The sequence below is a fragment of the Myotis daubentonii genome, chromosome X (genome assembly GCF_963259705.1).
Source record: "Myotis daubentonii chromosome X, mMyoDau2.1, whole genome shotgun sequence".
NCBI classification, from domain to species: domain Eukaryota; kingdom Metazoa; phylum Chordata; class Mammalia; order Chiroptera; family Vespertilionidae; genus Myotis; species Myotis daubentonii.
In genome coordinates, this window is record NC_081861.1 from 98,896,064 (window position 1) to 98,913,155 (window position 17,092).

Here is a 17,092-nt window from a genome sequence, read left to right on the forward strand (position 1 = left end):
ATAAAAAATAATCAAACTCGAGGGGAGCAGATGGCAGCCAAATACCCAAACCTTTTTTGCACCACTTCCCAGGGCCAGACTGGAAATATAACTAAAACGGGGAACATTAACCCAGAATTACCAACTGAAATCTAGCTGAGGAGTAGACTTATATTGAGAAAGGACAGAAAACACCTGAAGACTGGTAGGAAAGGTAAGGTCACCAGAGGGGCTGACACAGCTTCCAGGGGCAGCAGGCCTGCAGGCCAAGAGTGAGGAGGGAGTTCCCAGCTGCAGGAGGGTCTGTTCCTTCAGAAGATAGAGGCCTGGAACCCAGGCTGGGCTCCATGGCCCAGAGTACCAGAGGCCAGATCAATGACCCACATAACATCCAGTCATGAAAGGTGGCAGGGCTGCTGGCCACCAGGAAATCTGGAGCCAGTCAGAGTTACAGCCGCAGTTGTGTGTGTGTGTGTGTGTGTGTGTGTGTGTGTGTGTGTGTGTGTGTGTTTAAACACAGGTACTTTGGTGGAGGAAGAGTGGTGCAGACTGCAGGTGCCTGAGGAGAGGTTGGGTAGGAAGCATTGTGGGGAGACATGGAAAAGATGTGTCTGGGAGACCTGCATTTGATCACGCAACCCCTCCCCAACACACACACACACACACACACACACACACACACACACACACACACACACAAACCGGCCATTTATTTATTTATTTTTTGCCGAGAGGCTCTGGCCCATTCCAGAAGCCACAGCTCAGTAAAAGGAAAAACCCTACCCTAGGTAATACAGCCCACCCTAACCTCAGGAGCTCTGCCTGCCATACCCTGCACCTCCACCTTTTCAGAGGAGACAGAAGCAGAGCCCAAGCTTACAGGTTTGAACAATCTCAGGAAGTGTGAGTCACTCGCATGGTTTGGGGCCAACTGCCCCACTAACCTGGGAACCTGACTGGTGCTTCCCCTTCATAGGAGAGCTCATGAAAACTCCAGGTTTTCAGCTGATCCCCCTAGACTACATCTCTGCCCAGCTAAGGGCAGGAAAATATTCTTGGACACTCTCAGAAGAGAAGCTCTGGGACAAGAAAACACACCCATCACTTTCCCTGAAATCTGAAAAGCACCTTCCCCTCATGGGAGACCCAGATGTCTAGACTCCTGATTTCACCTAAAGCCCTTTCAGAAGGAGACTTTTGAATGATTAAGATTGGCTCAGTGGAGAGAGCGTTGGCCTGCGGACTGAAGGGTCCCGGGTTCAATTCCGGTCAAGGACATGTGCCTTGGTTGCAGGCATATCCCCAGTGGGGGCTGTGTAGGAGGCAGATGATTGATGTTTCTCTCTCATCGATGCTTCTAACTCTCTATCCTTTTCGTTACTCTCTGTAAAAAAATCAATAAAATATATATATTTTTTAAAAAAAGATTGATAGCTGGCTGGCAGGTGAAGGCAGGCAGAGGCGGATCCCAGGGAACCTGGGAAATGTTGCTGACACATCACTGGGCCCCGTGCTACTAACAAACTGGCCTTAGAGTGTAGCTTGGCATCTCAGGCATGCAACCAAGTGGAAAAAGACACAAATTGTGGACTACCACAAATTGTGTACTGCCACAAATTGTGGACTGCTTGCTGCTTCAAACAAGTTGCTGAGAGACAAAAGAGGACAGTTTCTGACAGTGGTTAGCACCTAAGTACCTCCAGGGAAGTCCAGAATTGGCAGATGAAACAGTCAGCCTCAGTCATGAGAATAGCAGAATCCAAAGGGAGCTCCCAGGAGGCACTAAACTTTGCTGAGATGAACATCACTTTAGATTTTTTTCTTCATCCTCCATATTTTTCTTCTTTACTAATTTATTATTTTAATCTCTCTTTTTCTTTCAAAGATCTAATTTTCCCTTCCCTTTTCTTATCCTATTTTTCATCTTTCTCCTGTTTTTTTCTTCATTTTTCCTGTTATTTTTATCCTATCTGCTTTCTGCTTTTAATAATTATTTTCCTCTCTTTCATTTTATACCATTTTCTGTCCCCTATTCTTTATTCTTATTTTCTTTCATCTCTTCCCTTTCATGTTCCTTTTTCACTCCCCTTTTTTTCTCCTCATAGTTTCTTTTCTTTTCTTCTATTATTGTTCTTTTTGCTCCTTCCAAATGATCTCTTCTTGTATGTTTGATTTTGTAGTTGTTTTAGGAGTATTGTGTATGTTTTTTTTATTTGTTTCTTGTTTTATTTTGTTCATCCAGGATTGCACAACAGCTTGAATGACATGGTCAGGGGTGAGCCAAATAGTCAACCAGCCTGTAGGAGATTCCTTCAGGGACAGGACAACAGCATTCAGGACCCAATAACAATAGGAGAGCCCAACAAACTCACATAAGGGACATTCCTGGAGTACCCAGATAGGAGCATCTAAGAGACTGAATCACTGGATCCCACAAAACAGTTACTACATAAGGCCACCCCATAAATACTGGGAGGCATGGAAATTTGCTTTAATACATAGAAACAAGTACAAAGAAACAGCAAAAAAAATGGGGAGCCAAAAAGCAATCCCCAAATGAAAGAAAAGGATTAAACTCCAGAAAGAGCTAAAAGAAATGAAGGAAAGCAATTTATCAGATATTGAGTTCAACAAAATGGTTATAAGGATGCTCAAAGAACTTAGTGAGAATTCCAAGAAACTTTGTGTGAACTATAACATCATGGCACAAGATACAGAAATGATGAATAAGAATCAGATGGAAATGAAGAATAACATATCTGACATCAAGAATATTCTGGGAGACCAGGTGGGTGGGTAAGAGGAAGAAGGTGGTCCAGATTTATGCCAGAGAAGAAACGCCTTAAACCACATGGTAGGAAGTTCAGTCGGACTTTCTAGAACAGTGATGGAGAACCTATGACACACGAACTCATTTTTTTGGTTGATTTTTCTTTGTTAAATGGCATTTAAATATATAAAATAAATATCAAAAATATAAGTCTTGGACGGAGAAAATGGCGGAGGTATAAACGGACGTGTCCTGTGCCTTGTCCTAGAGCAGATACGGGTGAGCAGCTGAAACGGGTAACATACAGCCTGAATAGGCAGAGGATATTCAGCTGAGAGACACTCTGCAGCCGGGAAAGACAGAGAACTCCCAGAAAAAAAAAAGGACGGTTGGAGACTGTGGCTGAAACCTCTCCCGGTGCGCCAGCTCAGCAGCAGAGACCGCGCCATCTTGAGTGGCTGTTACCGGCATCCAGAGATCAGCTACTAACCTGGAAACAAGGGATCTCAAGCAGCGTGACTGCATGAACTCAGACGAGCACTGCTTCTTCTCAAGGAAAGGTTAGACTTCCCCTAAAGGTGTGGTTTGCAATTCAGGTTGGAGAGAGGACCACGCGCATGGGGCGAAATCTGCGCCCCACAGAGTCCACAGCCGTTGGGACCAGCGTGACCTGCGAGTGGGGAAGGGGCCCCACAGGGCTGCTGGCAGAAGGGAACGCTAAAAATAAGCCCATAGCTGGACTGGATGTAAAAAAGCAGCCTCGGATTTTGCCAGTGTGCTGGCTGCTTGGTGCCAGGGGCGAGTGGGCGTGTGGAGACTGTGTGCAGACCTGGAAGGTGGAGGCTTGCCAATTCACACAACGTATCAGGCTCTTGTTGTTACAGTTCCCCTTAGATCCGTGCATTTGATTATTAAACCAGTGCATGGGATTCCCCAGTTGGGGTCATTCACAGAGCCTGTAGGGGAAAGTTCTTTTTGGGGAGCCTGGGAAACAGAGCGGGGAGTAACGATTAAAGAACCAGCTCTGGGCAGTGGACTTTCCCAAACCAGTTTCAAGTACCATAGAGAAAATAAACCTTCTGATAGAGAGGATTTATAGCCTCAGAGGTCAATCCAGACACACTGCCACCCAGAGGCAGAGCCACGAACTGTCTCTTCTGTAAATACAAATAAAGGCAGTCTGGTAAACAAATACAACCTGCCTTAAAATCAGGACTGTGGTTTACGGCAAGGAGGGACAGTGTATCGCAGGGAAATTCAACACTCTCCTGAATGCCTGGCAGGACTAAGGTGTGCCAAAAAGAAGAGTAGACGATCTGAAGCACCTTCACTACTGCACATTTTTATCTTTTTTTTTTAATTCTTTTTTCACCATTTCATTAAGAACCTATTTTATTATTATTTTTATTTTTTTTCATCAACTGATTTTACCTTTATAATTACTACATTTTTTTAACCGGTATTATTGCTATCATTTTACCGTTTTTTCAAGTGTCATTTTATTTTTTTTATTTTTCTTTATTTTATTTTGGGATTAGTATTCTACACTCTATTTTCATAGTTCCTTTAGCATCATTTCTCTCTATCTCACCTTTACCCTTAAGACAAAACTCTCTTCCTCACTTTTCCCCTTTTGTTGTCCTGTTTCTTTTACCTTATTCCTGCTTTAGATTTTCCCTATTCCTTCTTTTTACCCTCTGTCTAAATTTCACCCTACTTATATATCTAATTTCCAATCCCTTGCTCTAAATCCATATACACCTCTCTCTTATCTTTCTTCACTATCCAATTTTTTTTCTCTCTGTCGTTTTGCTAGTGTTTGCTTAATTTTGAGTATATTGGTTTTTTTTTATGCTTGTTTGGGGGATTGTTTTGTTTTTCATTTTCATTTTTCTGTTTTGCTTATTTTTTCTTTCTATGGTTATTTTTGTGCTTCTGTTTTCCCTTGCCTCGCTTGATATTAGTGGTTGTTTGTAGTTTGCGTTAATCTCCAGGGATCTGCTGCTGGAATTCACTGGGATTAGTTGCGGTTCTATTAGAGTTTTCTCCCCATACAAATAGCCTCTTCCCCACCTCTATTTCATTCTCTCTCTTACTTTTTTTTCCTTTTTTCTTCTCTCACTTTTCCCAATCCCATTTCGGCACTCCTTTTTGTTTTCTCTTTTTTCTTCTTTATCCCCTAATTCTCTTCGCTCAGGTGGTCACCTTTATTTGGGGTTATTAATATCGTGAATACATTTATGTTCAATGCCTTGTACGTTGTGCCTTGTTGTGTTGTATTTTGTGTCTTTAAATCAATGTAGCAGAGAGAGAACTACATAACCAAACACCTGGAGAAGAGAGATCATGGTGAAACAAAGAACCAACCCACATATGAAAGAAAAACAGGCATCATCAGAAAAGGAAGTAAATGAAATGGAGGCAAGCAACCTGTCAGAGAAAGAATTCAGAGAAATGGCCATAAGGTGGATGAAAAGAATGGAAGACAAATTCAACAATATTGAATTTGTAGGAACCAAGAGGAAATGAAGAAAAACCAAGAAGAAATGAAAAATGACATCACTGCTATAAAGAACTCAATAGAAAGCATCAACAGTAGACTAGAAGAAGCAGAGGATCACATCAGCGAGCTAGAAGACAAGGTAGGAAAAAATACCCAAACAGAACAGCTTCTAGAAAAAAAAATTAAAAAGCAGGAGGACAGCCTAAGAGAACTCTGAGACAATGCTAAACGAAACAACATCCAAATAATAGGGGTGCCAGAAGGAGAGGAAACTGAACAAGGAATAGAAAACCTGTTTAAAAAATAGTAACAGAAAATTTCCCTGAGATAGGGAAGAAAAAACTCACACAAATCCAAGAAGCTCACAGAGTCCCAAACAAAATGAACCCGAAAAGACCGATGCCAAGGCACATAATAATTAAATTGGCAAACACCAACGACAAATCAAGAATCTTAAAAGCACCCAGAGAGAGACAGAAAGTTACCTACAAAGGATCCCCCATCAGACTAGCAACTGATTTCTCAACAGAAACACATCAGGCAAGAAGGGAATGGAATGAAATATACAAAGTCATGCAAAGGAAGGGTCTTAATCCAAGAATACTGTACCCATCGAGGCTATCAATCAAAATTGAGGGTCAAATTAGGAGCTTCACAGACAAAAACGGTCTACGGGAGTTTATTACAACCAAACCAGCAATGCAAGAAATGCTAAAGGGTCTGCTGTAAATAGAAAAAATAGGAAACAAAGAAGGAATGCAGCGGTAAAGAACAAAAATGGCGACTAACAAGTTTCTATCAATAATAACTTTAAATGTAAATAGATTAAATTCCCCAGTCAAAAGGCATAGGGTAAATGAGTGGATAAGAAAACATGACCCATATATCTGCTGTCTACAGGAAACTCACCTCAGAAAAAAAGATGCACACAGACTGATGGTAAAGGGATGGAAAAAGTTTTTTCAGGCCAATGGAAGAGAAAAAAAAAGCCGGGGTAGCAATACTTATATCTGAAAAATTAGATCTCAAAGTGAAGGACATAAAAAGAGATAAAGAAGGCCACTTCATAATACTAAAGGGAGCAGTCCAACAAGAAGAAATAACTCTGGTAAATATATATGCACCCAATATAGGAGCACACAAATATGTAAGAAATCTTCTGGAGGAGATCAAGGGAGAGATTGACAGCAATACAATCATAGTAGGGGACCTTAACACCCCATTATCACCACTGGACAAATCCTCTAAAAAAAACTCAGCAAAGAAACATCAATCCTAAATGACTCACTAGATCAGATGGAATTAATTGACCTCTTCAGAACATTTCACCCCAAAGCCACAGAATATACATTCTCCTCAAGAGCACATTTGTCACCTTCAAAGATAGACCATATATTGGGTCACAGACAAAGTCTCTTCAAATTCAAGAAAATTGAAATCATATCAAGCATCTTCTCAGACCACAAAGGCATAAAACTGGAAATCAACTACAACAAAAACAATCTAGAAAAATCAAACACATGGAGACTAAATAGCATGCTATTAAATGACTGGGTTACCAGTGAGATCAAAGAAGAAATAAAAAACATCATGGCAACAAACGACAATGAAAACACAACAATCCAAAACCTATGGGACACAGCGAAAGCAGTCTTGAGAGGGAAGTTCATAGCTCTACAAGCCTACTGCAAGAAACAAGAAACAATGAGAATAAATGACCGAACTCTACAACTCGAAGAGTTAGAAAGAGAGAGACAAAAAAAAGCGCACTGTAAGCAGAAGGAAGGAAATAACAAAGATCAGAGCGGAATTAAACGACATAGAGACCAAAAAAAAAAAAAAAAAAAAAAACCAACACAAAAGATCAACAAAACCAAGAGCTGGTTCTTTGAAAGGATAAACAAGATTGATGCACCTCTAGCAAGGCTCACCAAGAAACAAAGAGAAGACCCAAATAAACAAAATCAGAAATGAAAGAGGAGAAATAACAACAGACTCTATAGAAATAGAAAGGATTGTTAGAAAATACTATGAACAACTCTTCTCCAACACACTAGACAACCTGGAGGAAATGGACATATTCCTAGAAAAATACAACCTTCCAAAACTTAATCAGAAAGAATCTAAAAATCTCAATAGGCTAATAACTATGGAGGAAATTGAAGCAGTCATCAAAAAGCTTCCAGCAAACAAAAGCCCGGGCCAGACGGCTTCACAGGAGAGTTTTACCAAACATTCAAGGAAGACTTAAAACCTATCCTCCTCAGACTATGTCCAAAGATCCAAGAGGAAGGAACACTTCCAAGCTCATTCTATGAAGCCAGCATCACCCTAATACCAAAATCAGATAGAGACAACACAATGAAAGAGAATTATAGGCCAATATCCCTCATGAACATAGATACCAAAATCCTCAACAAAATCCTAGCAAATCGGATCCAGCAGTACATCAAAAAGATCATACACCATGACCAAGTAGGATTTATCCCAGGGATGCAAGGATGGTACAATATCTGCAAATCAATAAATGTGATACATCACATAAACAAATTGAGAGATAAAAACCACATAGTCATATCAATTGATGCAGAAAAAGCATTTGACAAAATCCAACACCCTTCCTTGATAAAAACTCTCAGCAAGATAGGAATTGAGGGATCATACCTCAACAGAATAAAAGCCATATATGACAAACCCACAGCCAACATCATAATCAATGGGCAAAAACTAAAACCATTCCCCCTAAAAACAGGAACAAGACAGGGATGCCCCCTCTCACCACTCCTATTCAAGATAGTACTGGAAGTACTAGCCATTGCGATCAGATAAGAAGAAGAAATAAAAGGCATCCAGACTGGAAAAGAAGAAGTAAAACTGTTCTTATTTGCAGATGACATGATACTGTACATAGAGAACCCTGAAGACTCCATCAAAAAAATTATTAGACTTAATAAATGAATTCGGCACTGTAGCAGGATACAAAATTAATGCTAAGAAATCCATGGCATTTCTTTACACCAATAGTGAACTTACAGAAATTGAAACTACAAAAGCAATCCCATTTACCATTGCACCAAAAAATTTAAAATACCTAGGAATAAACTTGACTAAGGAGGTAAAAGACTTATATGCCAAAAACTACAGGACACTGAAAAAAGAGATAGAGGAAGACATAAACAGATGGAAGGACATACCGTGTTCATGGATTGGTAGAATCAACATCATCAAAATGTCCATACTACCCAAAACAATCTATAGATTCAATGCAATCCCCATTAAATTACCAACGGCATATTTCACAAATCTAGAACGAACATTCCAAATATTCATCTAGAATAAAAAAAGACCCCGAATAGCTGCAGCAATCCTGAGAAAGAAGAACAAAGTAGGAGGGATCTCAATACCAGATATCAAGCTGTATTACAAAGCCACTGTTCTTAAAACAGCTTGGTACTAGCACAAGAACAGACATATAGATCAATGGAATAGAATAGAGAACCCAGAAATTGACCCAAACCACTATGCCCATTTAATATTCGACAAAGGAGGCAAGAGCATACAATGGAGTCAAAACAGTCGCTTCAATAAATGGTTTTGGGAAAATTGGACAGATACATGCAAAAAGATGAAACTAGACCACCAACTCACACCATACACAAAAATAAACTCAAAATGGATAAAAGACTTAAACGTAAGACGAGAAACCATAAAAATATTAGAGGAATCCACTGGCAGCGAAATTGCAAACATATGACAATGGAATTTCTTCTCTGATAATGCTCCTAGGGCAATGGAAACTAAAGAGAAAATAAACAAATGGGACTACATCAAAATAAAATGCTTTTGCACAGCAAAGGAAACCATCAACAAAACAACAAGAATCCCCACTACATGGGAGAACATATTTGCCAATGATACCACCAATAAGGGTTTAATTTCCAACATTTACAGGGATCTCATGAAACTTAACAAAAAGAAGATAAACAATCCAATAAAAAAATGGGCAACGGACCTAGATAGACACTTCTCGAAAGAGGACATACAGAAGGCCGAAAGACATATGAAAACATGCTCAAAGTCACTAATTATACGAGAGATGCAAATCAAAATGCCAATGCATTATCATCTCACACCTGTCAGAATGGCTATCATCAACAAATCAACAAACAACAAGTGTTGGAGAAGATGTGGAGAAAAAGGAACCCTTCTGCACTGCTGGTGGGAATGCAGATGGTGCAGCCACTGTGGAGAACAGTATGGAGCTACCTCAAAAAAACTAAAAATGGAACTCCCATTTGACCCAGTGATCCCACTACTAGGAATATATCCCAAGAGACCAAAAACGCCAATCAGAAAGGATATATGCACCCCTATGTTCATAGCAGCACAATTCACCATAGCTAAGATTTGGAAACAGCCTACGTGCCCATCAGCAGATGAGTGGATTAGAAAACTGTGGTACATCTACACAATGGAATACTATGCTGCGGTAAAAAAAAAAAGGAACTCTTACCTTTTGCAACAGCATGGATGGAACTGGAGAGCATTATGCTAAGTGAAATAAGCCAGCCAGAGAAAGATAAATACCACATGATCTCACTCATTTGTGGATTATAGAGAACAACATAGACTGATGAAAAGGGACAGATCCAAAGACTGAGAAACAGCGATCAGGCTAACAATCCCTAGAAGGAAAGTAGGGGAGGGCGGGGGTAAGGGGAAGAGATCAACCTAAGGACTTGTATACATGTATATAAGCCAAACCAATGGACATGGACAACAGGGGGATGGGAGCATGAGTGTGTGGGGCGGGGGGGTGGGAGGTTGGGGTTTAATGGGGGGGGGATGAGGACACATTTGTAATATCTTAACTAATAATAATAAAAAAGGAAAAAAAAGAATATTCTGGGAGAAATCAAAAGTAGATTACAAGAGCAGAAGATCAAATCAGTGCCAACAAATTAGAGCAGCAAAAAGAAAAATATAATTAAAAATCAGGATGATAGTTTCAGGGTATTGTGGGACAACATGAAATGTAACAATATCCACATCATAGGGGTGTCAGAAGGAGAAAAAACCGAAAAAGGAATAGAGAACCTGTTTGAAGAAATAGTGACAGAAAGAGTGTTTGACCCTAGTGAAGGAAAAATCACACAAGTTCTGGAAACACAGCGAGCTACAATCAAGATGATCCCAAGGAGACCCACTGCAAGACACATCACAATCAAAATGTCAAACATTAAAGATAAAGAAATAATCTTAAAGGCAGCAAGAGAGAGAGAAATTTACCTACAAAGGAGTTCCCACTAGAATGTCAGCCGACTTCTCAAGAAAAACACCAGGTCAGAAAAGAATGGCATGAAGTACTCGAAGTAATTAAAGCAAGTGCCTAAATCTAAGACTACTGTATCCAGTGAGGATATATGCACCCCTATGTTCATAGAGGAATAATTCACCATAGCTAAGATTTGGAAACAGCCTAAGTCCCCATCAGCAGATGAGTGGGTTAAAAAACTGTGGTACATCTACACAATGGAATACTATGCTGCGGTAAAAAAGAAGAAATTCTTACCATTTGCAACAGCATGGATGGAACTGGTTAGCATTATGCTAAGTGAAATAAGCCAGTCAGAGAAAGATAAATAACACATGATCTCACTCATTTATGGACTATAATGAACAACATAAACTGATTAACAAAAACAGATCCAGAGACAGAGAAGCATCGATCAGACTCTCAAACCTCAGAGGGAAGGTAGGGGAGGGTGGAGGTAAGGGGGAGAAATAACCAAAGGATTTGTTTGCATGCATATAATCCTATCCAATGGACACGGACAACAGGGAGGTGAGGGCATGAGTGGGGAGGTGGGGGGTAATAGGGGTATAAGAACACATATGTAATACCTTAATCAATAAAGAAATTAAAAAAATTGAAGGTGGAAATAAAGAGCTTCCAGAGAAAAGGGCTAAAGGAGTACATTACCACCAATCCAGCATTTCAGGGTATGTTAAATGGTGGCTTTAAGAAAAGGAAGGAAATGAGAGAGAAGAACATAGATATAAAAATGGCAATTAAATAGGCCGATAACTATGGAGGAAATTGAAGCAGTCATCAGAAAGCTTCCAGCAAACAAAAGCCCAGGCCAGACGCCTTCACAGGGGAGTTTTACTAAACATTCAAAGAAGAACTAAAACCTATCCTCCTCAACTATTCCAAAAAATTCAAGAGAAAGGAACCCTTCCAAGCTCATTCTATGAAGCCAACTTTACCCTATACCAAAACCAGGTAAAGACAACACAATGAAAGAGAACTATAGGCCAATATCCCTCAAACATAGATGCTAAAATCCTCAACAAAATTCTAGCAAATCTGATCCAGTATTACATCAGATAGATCATACAACATGACCAAGTAGCCTTTATCCTGGGGATGCAAGGATATTTGCAAATCAATAAACGTGATACATCGCATAAATAAATTGAAAGATAAAAATCACATATCAATGGATGCAGAAAAAGCATTTGAAAAAATCCAACACCTTTCTTGATAAAAACCCTCAGCAAAGTGGGAATAGAGGGATTGTACCTCAACATGATAAAAGCCTTATAAGACAAACCTACAGCCAACATCATGGGCAACAACTCAGTGGGCAAAAACTAAAATCATTTCTGCTAAGAACAGGAATAAGACAGGGATGCCCAATTTCACCACTCCTGTTTGGCATACTACTGGAAGTGCTAGCTATAGCAATCAAAAAAGAAGAAGAAATAAAAAGTATCCAAATTGAAAAAGAAGACGTAAAACTGTCATTATTCGCAGATGACATGATATTGTACATAGAAAACCCTAAAGACTGAATCAAAAATTATTATACTTAATGAATGAATTCAGCAAAGTAGCCGGACACAAAATTAATGCCAAGAAATCTATGCCATTTTTATACACCAATAGTGAAATTACAGACAGAGAGACTAAAAAAAGAATCTCATTTACCATCACACCAAAATAATTAAGATACCTTGGAATAAACTTAATAAACAAATTGATACTTTTCGAAAGAGGATATAAGGAAGGCCAAGAGACATATAAAAACATGCTCAAAGTCACTAATCATCTGAGAGATGCGAATCAAAACAACAATGAGGTACCATTTCACACCTGTCAGAATGGCTATCATCAACAAATGACAAGGGCTGGCGATAATGAGGACAGAAAGGAATCCTCGTGCACTGCTGGTGAAATGCAGTCTGGTGCAGCCACTGTGGAGAACAGTATAGAGTTTCCTCAAAAAACTAAAAATGGAATTCCCATTTGACCCAGTGATCACACTTCTAGGAATATATCTCAAGAAACTAGAAACACCAATCAGAAAGGATATATGCACCCCTATGTTCATAGCAGCACAATTCACCATAGCTAAGATTTGGAAACAGCCTAAGTGCCCATCAGCTGATGAGTGGATTAAAAAACTGTGGTACATCTACACATTGGAATACTATGCTGTGGTAAAAAAGAAGAAATTCTTACCATTTGCAACAGCATGGATGGAACTGGTTAGCATTATGCTAAGTGAAATAAGCCAGTCAGAGAAAGATAAATAACACATGATCTCACTCATTTATGGAATATAATGAACAACATGAACTGATGAAAAAAAAATAGATCCAGAGACAGAGAAGCATCGATCAGACCATTAAACCTCAGAGGGAAGGTAGAGGAGTGTGGGGGTAAGGGGAAGAGATCAACCAAAGGACTTGTATGCATGCATATAAGCCTAACCAATGGACACAGACACCAGGGGGGTGAGGGCATGGGTGGGGGAGTTGGGGTTCAATAGTGTGATAAGGACACATATGTAATACCTTAATCAATAAAGAATAAATGGCAATAAATAAGTACCAATCAATAATAATCTTTAATAAAAATGGATTAAATGCAGTAATCAAAAGGCATAAATTAGCTAAATGGATAAGGAAACATGACCTATATGTATTCTGTCTACAGGAGACCCACCTCAGAACAAATAATTCATGCACTGAAAGTGAAGGGATGGAAAAAATAATTTCCATGCAAAGCAAAATAAAAGAAAAACAGGTTGCAATACTTACATCTGATAAAATAGACTTCAAAGCAAGGGCCATAAAAAGAGACAAAGAAGACCACTATATAATACAAAAAGGATCAATACAACAGGAGGATATAACTCTGGTGAACATATATGCACCCAATATAGGAGCACTGACATACATATCTCTTGAAGGACTTTAAGGGAGAGATATACAGTAATATATTCATAGTAGGGGACTTTAAAACCCCACTGATATCACTGTATAAGTATTCCAGATAAAAAATCAACAAAGAAACAGAAAATTTAAAAAACACACAATAACAGATGGATTTAACTAACATTTACAGAACATTCCACCCTAAATCTGCAGAATATTCATTCTTCTCCAGTGCACACAAGACATTCTCAAATATACATCACATGTTAGGACACAAAATTAGTCTCTATAAGTTCAAGAGGACTGAAATTATATCAAGCATCCCTTCATATCACATGAAACTAGAAATCAAATACAATAAAACCACTCAAAAACATTCAAACACATGGAGGCTAAATAGCATGTTATAAATAATGAATGGGTTAGCAATGAAATCAAGGAAGAAATAAAGAACTTCCTGGAAAAAAACCCATAAAAACACAACAACCAAAAATCTATGGGACACAGCAAAAGCATTCCTGAGAGGGAAGTTCATAGCATTACAGTCTTCAAGATACAAGACAAAGGTCTAATGAATGATTTACTGGTACAACTAAAAAAAAATTAGAAAGAGAAGAATAAGAAATGCCCAGGGTAAGTAGAAGGAAGCAAATAATATAGATCAGAGTGGACATAAGTGAAATAGTGATCAACAAAAGAGAGAGAAAAAAAGAAACAATTCAATAGATTAATGGAACGAAGAGCTGGTTCTTTGAAAAGATAAATAAGATTAATTAACCTTTAACCAGACTCATCAAGAAACAAAGAGAGAGGATCCAAATAAATAAAACCAGAAATAAAGCAGTGAAGTAAACACTAACACCACAGAAATACAAAGGAGTGTAATAAAATACTATGAACAACTATATGTCAACAAGCTAGACAACAATGGATGAATGGACAAATTCCTAGAAAAATACAATCTTCCAAAACCGAGGAAGAATCAGAAAATCTGAATAGGACAATAACAACTGATAAAATTGAAACAGTAATAATAAAAAAAAAACTCCCTGGAAACAAAGCCCTGGTCCAGATGACTTCACAGGAGAGTGTTATCAAACATTCAAAGAACTAACACCTATCCTCCTCAATTTATTCCAAAAAATCCAAGAGAAAAGAAACTTCCAACCTCTCTCTTTTTTTTTTCTTTCTTTCTTTCTTTCTTTTTTTTTTTTTTTTTTTAACAATACAACAATGTCCTAATCCCAAAACCAGATAAAGACACTACAAATAAAGAGAATTGCAGGCCAATATCCATGGTGAACACAGGTGCTAAAATCCTCAACAATGTATTAGCAAATCAGATCTATCAGTAATTTCAAAAAATCATATACCATGATCAGGTGGGATTTATTCCAGGGTTAAAATCTCATGATTGTTTCAATAGACACAGAAAGAGCATTCAACAAAATCCAATGCTCGTTTTTTTTTTATAAAAAAATATCAGCGAAGTGGGAATAGAAAGATCATGCCTCAACATAATAAAGGACATATATGCCAAACCTTCAGCCAACATCAAAATCAGTGGGCGAAATCTAAAAACATACCCCATAAGAACAGGAACAAGACAAGGATGTCTGTTTTCACTACTCTTATTCAACATAGTACTGGAAGTCTTGGCCACACTGATCAGGAAAGAAGAAAAAATAAAAGGCCAACAAATTGGAATATAGAAAGTAAAATTGTCATTATTTGCATATGACATAATATTGTACATTGTAAACTTTAAGGACTCCATGAAAACACTACTAGATTTAATAAGTGAACTCCGTGTCCAGCAGATGTGGTTAAGTGGTTGAGCATTGACCTATGAATGAGGAGGTCATGGTTTAATTTCCAGTTGGTGCACATGCTCGGGTTGTAAGCTGGATCCCCAGTAGGGTACATACTGGAGGCAGCTGATAGATAAGTCTCTCTCATCATTGATGATTCTATCTCTCCTCCTTTCTTCACAGAAATCAATACAAATATAAAAAAATGAATTAATTCAGCACTGTAGCAGGATACAAATTTAACACCCAGAAATTGATGTCATTTTTATACAGCGATAAGGATCTCTAAGAACAAGAAACTAAAAAAAAAAAAAATACCATTTACCTTTGCAACAAAAAAGTTAATGTACTTTGGAATAAACTTAAACAAAGAAGTAAAAGACCTGGATGTCTTAAAAATGATGGCAGAATAAGTGGAAGCTACACAGATATTCTTCTACAACCAAACTGAAAATGCAACTAAAATACAGAAAGACCACCCTGAAAAGTCAAATGAACACTAGCTGGAGAGAACGCTGATAACCAAGGACAGAAAGTGGAGACTACATAGAGACTGGTAGGAAGTGTGAAAGCACAAAAGGACTGGCCAGACACACAGACAGCAGCTGAAAGTCTAGAGGGTCATCTCAGCTATGGGGGATTTCCACTGAGAACTCTTGGGTCTAAACCCCAAGCTGGGCTCCCCAGCCCAGAGAACTAGAACCAAGAAAGGTGCCCACAGCACATTTGGCTGGGAAAAGCAACAGGGTTACTGTATGCCAGCCAGAAAAAGGTAGGGAATACAGGCACCCACTTAAAAAGACAACACACAAAATTTCATGTGCAGCCATTCACCTTGGGCTCTAGCAGAGGGATGGCAGAGTGGACTGAAGTTGTGTGAGGAGAATCAAGGGTTGGAGGCTCTGGGGTTGGAGTGAAGATGGCAGCCACCTTGGTTCCTGTGCTTCTGACTCATTTTGTCACACTGCAGAGGACATCTTTCTCCATGGACTCTTGTTATCCAGGTGGTTTTTGCCTGGTGGGAAGGCTGTTTTCCTACCCTGTTGGAATATCTCTTACCTTACCCTGTGATTAATATCCTGAGGCTAATCAAGCCTAAATAAAATCAGACTGCAGGCATAGGCAGGTCTATGAAGGCTTTGAGCCTTTGCCTGATCTAATTAGTCAAAAACAGCATTTGACACTGTCCTTCACCAGAGATTGGGAGGGATAGCAGATCTACCTAATAGGTGGCCAAAATGGGGAGACAAAACACACACACACACACACACACACACACACACACACACACACACACACACACACAAAATCCTCAAATGAAAGAACAAGAAAATCCTCCAGAAGAACACTAAACAAAGTGGAAATAAGAAATTTATTAGACATCCAGTTCAGAATAATGATGGCAAAGATGGTCAACAGCATGAGAAAAGATATACTAATTATGAAGAATGACATAGCACTAATAAAGAACACAGTGGAAGGAATACACAGCAGATTAAAGGAAGCTGAGGATCAGATCAATGAATTACAAGATAGGGTAGAAAAAAAAATCACAAAATCAGAGAACCAAAAAAAAAAAATCCCATAATTAATAAACAGGAGGGAAGCTAAAGGGAGTTGTGAGAAAATATGAAAAATAACAATATTTGCATAATAGGTGTGCTAGAAGGAGAAGAAAGTGAGCAAGGGATAGAGAAAGAATTTGAAGAAATAATGGCAGAAAACTTCCCTAACCTGGTGAAGAAAAAAGTCACACAAGTCCAGGAAGCATGGACAGTACCAAGCAAGAAGAACCCAAAAAGG